We start from the raw sequence: 8,010 nt of genomic DNA, 5'->3' as shown, positions 1-8,010 counted from the left end.
ATGTTTAAAAAACGAAACGAAGCAAAATTAATCCTCCTGGACAACTCAAGGAGACGTCTTTCCTGCTGTTTTTTGTTGTACCAGGCTTGTCAGAGATAAGAAAGGTAGCTGAATTCCTGGCTCAGGATGTGATGCTGGAGTGGAGGAGATTAATTTTCATCTAATTGTAAAATTAGCAGCAAGTAGTCAGGCACTCCAGCTTGGGTTTCCAAGCTAGCAGTGCAGTGTCTGTCTTCTCTCTACCTCTCCCTTATCTCATGCTGAGATAACATAGCAATGCTTATTCCTGAAAACTTTATGGAATGTCCTATGTCATTTCATAAACACAGTAAAACTCATTAAAACCTGTTCCACCATGTTCAACAGACTTTCCTCATCATAAAAACAATCTGACAAATTGTGTCTGTTCAAGAACTTTAATGCCTTCTGTTATAGAGGTGACATCAGCTCTGTGCTTCTGCAGTGAACATCTCAATATCTAGCAGTTTTAAGCATCATAGCAAATTCTTGCAGCAGTTAGGAAATTTTGGAAATTGATCTTCGAACTAATGCTTTTGTTATTTTCCCATTAGCCATCATCTATTAAGCCCTACCCTTTGAAGCTGCTTATTTTTCAGGAGCATCAAGACAGGACTCAGAGTGTGAAGTGGGTAAGCAACAGAACCAGCTTCTCTGTCTCACAGTGAGGTTAAATATGCACCACTGGATTTTATATGTGTGCATGTATGTGTGTATGATGTGCATAGTGTGCGAGTTACCTGCTTTCAATAAGTATTCAGTCGGACACATAATGTCCAAGGATGAAGAATCTGCAGTGGGAACATCTCTGTGGGAAGTGTGTTAAGCTGTTCACACGTTCCCAAAGCAGAAACTGGCAGGGAGGCTCATGAGTTAAATTTCACCCACTGTGGTAAGCATTTTACTTTTTGCCTAAACAAGGAAGCTGAGTAAGCTGCTTCATGAGCCAAAAAGGTTTGTTTGCATTGCAATGGAGCTCTGTTTTGGATGGTCATAAAGAAAAAAAGCAGTGTGTCTGTTCTCCTGAGAAATTTATGGTTAGTGGCAGATGTGCTACTGTGACACATCTAAGGCAAACTGAAAGCTTTCAAATTGTTCCTCCTTTCCAGGAACAGGTTACCATTCCCTCAGCTTTGCTGGTGTACCTTCATGTTCAGCACTCCATACAGTTTAAGTTAATACTTTTAATGGTAGAGATGGAGTGCTACTACGGATGCAGTCATAGTAGCAGATCTGTAATCCCTGTTGGATGATCGCAGATGCAGGCAGCATACAAGTTGCACAAGATGTTTACAGACTGCCTTTGAGGTAATTTTACCCAACCAGCCCCACTCCAGCAGAGTCACCTAGAGCAAAACCAGAACAAAGAATTTTCCAACATATGTAAACAGCATCTTGTGTAGTACATTCAAACATAACATGGAGTTGCAGCTAACCAAAAAAACAAGAAGTATTTTACAAAAACTTGTAAGAATTTACCCCAAATATAAGTGCAACCCCTTAAAGTGAGGAGGAAGAAACCAGCAATGTAAACATCATATCCCTCTTAGAAATGGGGTCCAGATGCTGACCAGCCTGCTGTAATGTCCTTTTCTCTCACCACTGCCCAAGAATGAAACCAGCAACCTCATGATCCAGAGCAACTGTAGAAGGGTGAGCATAGCACCAAGAACAGAGGAAGGAAGCAAAAATGTGCATAAAACCCATTATTCTTTCTTCTTGTGTAACAGTGCTAGACTAATAATGATCTGACACACAGAATTTCAGTTATACTTTCAACAAATTACTGCCTTAGTTTAATAGGAGGTATACTTTCTCTTTGCGAACAAACAAGATTTTCAGCACACATAGTTTTTATATTGTAAATATCCTGTTGATTTATCAGTATCTTTCAGAAAGAAACGTGGAATTTTCTCTAACAAAATGCAACACCCCTCCAAATTTGTTAGCTATTTAACCATGCTCTGTTTGGCTCATTGGGGAAGGTTATTATTTCATCCATTGTAATGTCCTACAATGCTGCAATTTTGTGAATTTCTGCATATTACAACGGCAGCTACAGAGTAAAATATGCCTTGAGGCAGTAAAAAGAAGAATCAACAAAGCATGAGATAGAAATTTCTTAGAGCTGGATTTAATACTTCCTTTGTCTTACACATTTACCAAGAGCTTCAAAATTAGTTTAGGCTCCCATTTTTCTAGGCATTGTCCAAACATGTAGGAAGAGACACTCTTTGCCCAGGAGGTAGTATGTCATCAGAACAGAAAGCCAGAACACAAACACTCCAGGACAGAGACTGGACAGCCTTTTGTGAAGTCAGCTGCAGCAGCAGATTTCATGAAGGAGCAGGAGGAATCTACATCTGCTAGACTTATAGTTCTTATAATTAAACATTTTTCTTAGGTATAACTGAAGAACTGTAGTGGGTGACCAAGAATACAAGGAAATACAGATCATCTACCTGCTATAGTAGTTACTTATACAAATCGTTCATGGCATAGGACATAGAAGGCAGGCCTGCAAGAGCGAGATGAGAAGCTTGCAAGATGAAAAAAGAAGTTCTTCACACACATCTACTTTTGTGGGTTTCAGTTTAATTTACTTTCATTGCACCAGCACATGGCGCTGGCGTTGGATTTCCAGTTCCTGTGATAGCAGCTGGACAGACCTCTTGACTCATTACCCAAAATCTTTTAATGGCCAAAATCCACAATGTACGCTTGGATTCTAAGAGTGGCTCAGAGGCGAAAGATGATGGTGAATTTCCTGGGTACAGAAACAAGAGTTTGGGTCCCAGTGAATTTGTGTGCAGCTGGATTTCGAGATGATGAGTACTGTTAAGTCTCTGCTGCCTCATTTCCGTCAGCAGTCTGAAATTGAATTGAAAACTCAAAACAGCAGTTTTCTCGCAGTCCTGCTACTAGCCGCACATTCTGTTTTGGACTTTACTTGAACAGGAAGTACAGGGGGTGATTTGTGTGTAGGCTTTTTTGTAATATTGTCACATGGGGAAGCTCTCTCTGCAGTCTTCCTTGCAATTCAGCAGTTTTTCCATGCTTGAGCTATAAACATCCTTAGATTCTGTTATTAAGCATGGTTTCAGCTAGGAAAAGGATTATCTCTGCTTGATTTAAGTAGTACCAAATTAAAACAAACCAACCGGGATTGAAAGTAGTGAATTTCTAGAATGTATTGCCTGGCCCATTGTCCCTGTTGTGCTTAGTGTGCTCTGCTCAGCAAGGGTTTCATCCCTCGCTGAGCAGGTCAGGGGGGACACGCAGGGGTCACAGCCAGTCACATGAAGACCAGCACGATTTGTTTTAGCAAGGGTTGTGTTTGCATGTTATCACCATACTGACCGCAAAAACATGCAAGCAATTCCTTTTTGCAAAGCAAAAGGAATCCTTTGGGGTGTTGTTGTTGTGGGTTTTTTTGTTTTGTTTTGTTTGTTTGTTTTTTAATTAGCGGCGTATCATCAGCCAGCACCAACAAGTGCAAATCTTTTCTTCCCGGCACTCGGCTGACGCCTGTCCGTGCGGTGAGGCCCTTCCCTGGCAGGCCGGGTACGCTGCCCAGCCGCTTCCTGGGAATCGTAGTCCTGCGCTCCGCAGCGCCCGGGCGGCTTCCTCGGCGCAGCCGCCCCGCGAACTACGCGGCCCGGCACGCCCGGAGCCGCCGCCGTGCTTCCTGTGGCCGCGGCGGGAGCGCGGCGCCGGCGCCGGGCCCGACCCGCAGGTAGAGGAGCCGCGTCAGGCGGGGCGGCGGCGGCGGGGCCCGAGCGGGGCTCGGCGGGAGCGGCCGCGGGGGTCTCGGGGCGGCTCCGGAGCGCGGGGAGGCGGCGCCGCCGTGTTCCCCGCCGTGTCCCCGCCGTGTCCCCGCCGCCCGGCCGGCTCGGGGGCGCGACCTGCGGGGCGGAGGGGCCGGGCGGGAGCCGCGGGCACCGAGCGGCCGCGCCGTGTTCGTGGGAACACGGGCAGATCGTCAGAGCTGGGGCGGAGGTACAGGAACAGCGTGGAAGCCTTTCGGGCGGTCCGTGAGGCAGGGAAATGTTTACAGGGGTTTTCACGGGCCTGAGGGAGGACTCGTTAAGTTAAAAATCGTGTTTAAAATGTCAGTCAGCTTAAGGTGATAGTGTTTCTTTTCTGTAAGTATTTATCTACAGTGCTCACAAGTATATAAGTTGAGGAAGCTGTATCCGTTGAAGACAAATCTAGTTGAACATGCCATTTCTTTTAAATATTACTTAAATTTGTAATTTGGCATTGATCGTGTACCTTTTTGTTCAGTCAGACCTACACAAAAGCTCGGGAGAGGTTCAGCTTCTATGTTCAAAAGTCTTTTTTCTCAAAAAGTTGCTAACTTAACACTGCTTATACAGTTTTAATTGCCTTTAACCAATGCAGCTGTAGGAGAGTATGGACAAGCTAAGGTGCCTATAAGGTGCCACAGGAGGCGGCATGGTATCCCCGTTTTAAGGAGCTCTTGGTGTGTGCTGCTTTCATGACCGGTACAGCATCCTTTGGTCCTTTCTGACAGAGGATTCCCTCCAGGGACGGAGCAACTCTGCTGTCCTGTGCTGAAGTTCTCTTTCACTTGTAGACTGCGCTTATTTCTCATATGTGCACAGTCTGCAGCTTACATGAGTGTTATGCATTGTCCTGGATTCATCCTGCTCAGAATTTAAGGCAGGACTGGATTACTCCAAGTGGCACTTAAAAAAAAAATTCCTTGTTTGAACTAAATACTTTGATTAGCAGATTCTGGTATTTAAACCATGGGTGTGAGGTGGTTTTTAGAAGTAGTGACTTTAAATAAGAAATGAAGTACAAACAGTTCTGAGTGCTCCAGCTGCTGTTTGTACAGCAGGATGGCATGGTGGAGGCTGTGGGGGTAGTGGTCCTCTCAGCCTTTCTCTTCCTGCCCACTATGGGAGGTTCTCTGATTAATACCAGCTGTTTAGCAGTCCATGCTGACAGGATGGTTGGGATGATTGACTAACGGAATACAGTTTTGTTCCTGGCATTGGATAAACCTGTTTGCTAGCTCTCTGGTGTGGCCTGGGCTGTAACTGAATGATCTGTCAATGTGGGTGTCTCATTTTAAAGCTTCATCATGCACATGTATAACTGAGCCATAAACTGCCATTGTTAAATTCACAGTGGAAGCCAACTAATAGGGTTTTGCTACCCAATGCCAACATAATTAGATCACAGGCTACAATGAGGTTTCTAAATATACCATATCCTTGTCTTCACTCCTTCATGCTTTTTAGACTTTGAAACCAGGTGAGAGAACATGAAAACAGTGAAAGCAGCAGCTCTTATTGCTGAGCCAGTGAGGGTTGAAGAAGGTCCAGTTCTGTTAAGATTACCATCTGAAAGTCATGTGGAGTGTAGCCCAGAATGAGACTGGGGAAAATAACTTGCATAGTCTTAGGTATTGCTTCACAGTTTATGACCAGCAACAGAAAACCTGGATTATTAAATTCTGATCCACTTGTTTCCTTTTGCTGCCCTTCTGATACAGTGCTTCAGCTCTTTGTAGGAGAATTACAAATAGGAAAACAGGTCATACTAAGCTTTATCACAGCTGTATTTGTAGAAGTTAGGAGAGATACAATGCTTGTAGTAGAGGAAGTCAGAAAGCAGGACCCTGCAAGGGGAAAAAGAGAACTTGCAGAACAACAGAATGGTGACACGCAAATACAGAAGATACAGACAAAAAGGATTTTTAGAGGGGAATATTGGGTTCAATATGTTGAGACAATTTCTATTCACTACCAAATACACTGCAAAGCAATCCGAGTATCTCCACAAGTATAAACAGACAAACATGTTTAAAAGGACAGAGGTTGCAAAGTTGAAGTCTTCAAAGGTTGGAGCATTAAACTTAGCAAAGTTCAATAAAAATGAAATTTACTTAGATAATCCTAGTCATTTTGTTACATATGAATTATGCTATAAGTTAGAAGTGCTTTCTGCTTTTATCAAACCAGATATTGTCTCATTGTCTCATTGTCTGGCTTGAGATATAGGGAATGTTTTGTTAGAGCAGCAGAGTTACAGTGTTGAGTTCAGTTGTGTGTAAGAGTGATCTGCTTTACCTGCTGCTCATTTGCAATGCTTACTGCAAATCACTAAGTTTTGTGTAAAAGATATTTTCTCAACATGTTCATAAGCTAAGGCAAGTACTGGCATTATCCTTATTCTAAGGATAGGGATTATAACACAGGGAAAGAATCCACAAATTTTGAAAGCTCAGTTAGAGAGCAACTTGATTGCTTTCAAAGTATTTAACATCATTCACTGGTGCATGGCAGGAATGCTCTTTTGTATTGCCCAGTATTGCATGAAGCAGACTTTAAGCAGCAGGGGAAGAAAAGAGGTAACATATTCTGAGAGGTAAGTGGTCCCTCAGGCTGTGGCTCTACAGTTGCCTTCTTTCTTCTGCAGACCATAACAGTGTCTTTTCATCTGGACAGTGAAAGTGCTGGTTGTACAACCCACACAATACCAGACCAGCACCAAAACAATTATCTCCCCCTTCAAATTTTTACTGTTAGCTAGATCGACTTTAGAATTCTTCCCCAGTCCTGGTCATTATGAAGACAGGAAAGAAGACAATTATGGTGCCATGACAAACAGGAGAAGGAAGGACTGAGAATGTACAGCACTGCTTTTAACTCTGTTAAAGGCAAAGTACCATGAATTTGTATCTCCAGCTACACTGCAGCTAAAAGGACTTCTTTTCCACTTGCAGAAAAATCCGGTTTGACAGCAAATGAGTAGGGTATCTGTACAACAGCCTTCATTTCTAAAGAGCCATACTTTTATTTCCAGAGAACCGTAATAATTGTCTGCATGCAACAGTGGTCTCATGGAAGCTGTAACCATGGCATATAATAAAATGTACAAGCAGAATGAAGTTTGTCAAACAACTTTGATGTGAGTTCTTTGTATTTGGCATCTCAGTTCTGATTATAAGCTTTATGGGCAGTATAGACAATATTTTGTATCCCATCACAGGTTTTTGAAAGAAACATCCTGAGTGAGATGAACATAGATCACAGTATAAGGAGAATCTGTAGCTAACTAATGTTGGGAAGAGATTGTTATAATGGAAACAGGCAATAAGTTCACAGAACATAACTCACTCTATGCCTTGTATTAAAAATGTTTATTGTGAATGCAGTCCAGTCAAAAGACATAGATGGTAGATGAAAGATTAACTTGGTTAATTCTTCATTTTGCTTTTCTGCTTTCAGTTTCCTTTAAACTGTGCTGGGTCTAGATCCAGCCTTTAAATGTGTCATAGCTGCATCTACTTGTAGAGTAGCCAGTTTTCTGGTCATAAGCTTGCTGATCATAAATTTAGTTGTTATCAACAACAGGTACTTAAAAAATAAGCTGTCTTTGAGACCCAGGTTCTAAGCGACTCTAAAGAGTCAGTGAGCACCAGCTCCACAAGCCACAACTCATGCTGTCAAGCCAAATTAGTGTGTGATATATCTTGGAATGATTATTTTTTCTTCATGGAATACTCTGAAATCTGGGTTCTTTCTTTACAGCAATAACACAGAAAAAATCAAACTGGTGATCACTGTTGTCAGCATTTGTCAGGTTGACTCATAAAGCACAAGTATTAACAGGTTTTAAGGAAGGGATGTGCATTTGATGTCTGCCTAATATCTCACAAACCGTGGCCTGTGGAAGGAAGGGGATATCTATACTGTGATAATATGGAAGATTCTGGCTAAAACCACTGACTAGGATTTGAATTTCAGTTTTCAATTCAGGCATTAGGAATTAAAATTTTCATCAGCATTTTTATGGCTAGATCTGAAGTGTGATTAAGAGAGATGCAAATGCAGAACAAGTGAGGGGGATCATGTTTGACACTTAGGTTTGTCTTTCCGTAAAATGAATACAGGATGTTCAGTTGAGAAAGAATACAGTAGACTAAAAGAAAGTAATAGCAGTTTATATTGGGAA

The 8,010-nt window shown here is 42.4% G+C and overlaps 1 protein-coding gene across 3 annotated transcripts in view; it reads left to right on the top strand.

Moving 5' to 3' along the window:
* Positions 1–3,489: 3,489 nt before the first annotated feature.
* Positions 3,490–8,010, top strand: part of SLC38A9 (solute carrier family 38 member 9) — a 47,838-nt gene continuing 43,317 nt past the window's right edge. Inside the window, exons 1-2 of one of the 3 annotated variants that reach the window (XM_063422977.1) lie at positions 3,780–4,017; positions 6,859–6,963. The gene's annotated coding sequence lies outside the window, so the exon portion shown is untranslated. Of the gene's footprint in view, positions 3,755–3,779; positions 4,018–6,858; positions 6,964–8,010 lie in introns of those variants that run through there. The other 2 variants (XM_063422975.1, XM_063422976.1) reach the window with 2 other exon arrangements.

The sequence above is a fragment of the Prinia subflava genome, chromosome Z (assembly GCF_021018805.1).
Source record: "Prinia subflava isolate CZ2003 ecotype Zambia chromosome Z, Cam_Psub_1.2, whole genome shotgun sequence".
Classification (NCBI taxonomy): domain Eukaryota; kingdom Metazoa; phylum Chordata; class Aves; order Passeriformes; family Cisticolidae; genus Prinia; species Prinia subflava.
The sequence above is the reverse complement of the archived record's forward strand: the minus strand, read 5'-3'. Positions and strand labels throughout refer to the sequence as shown.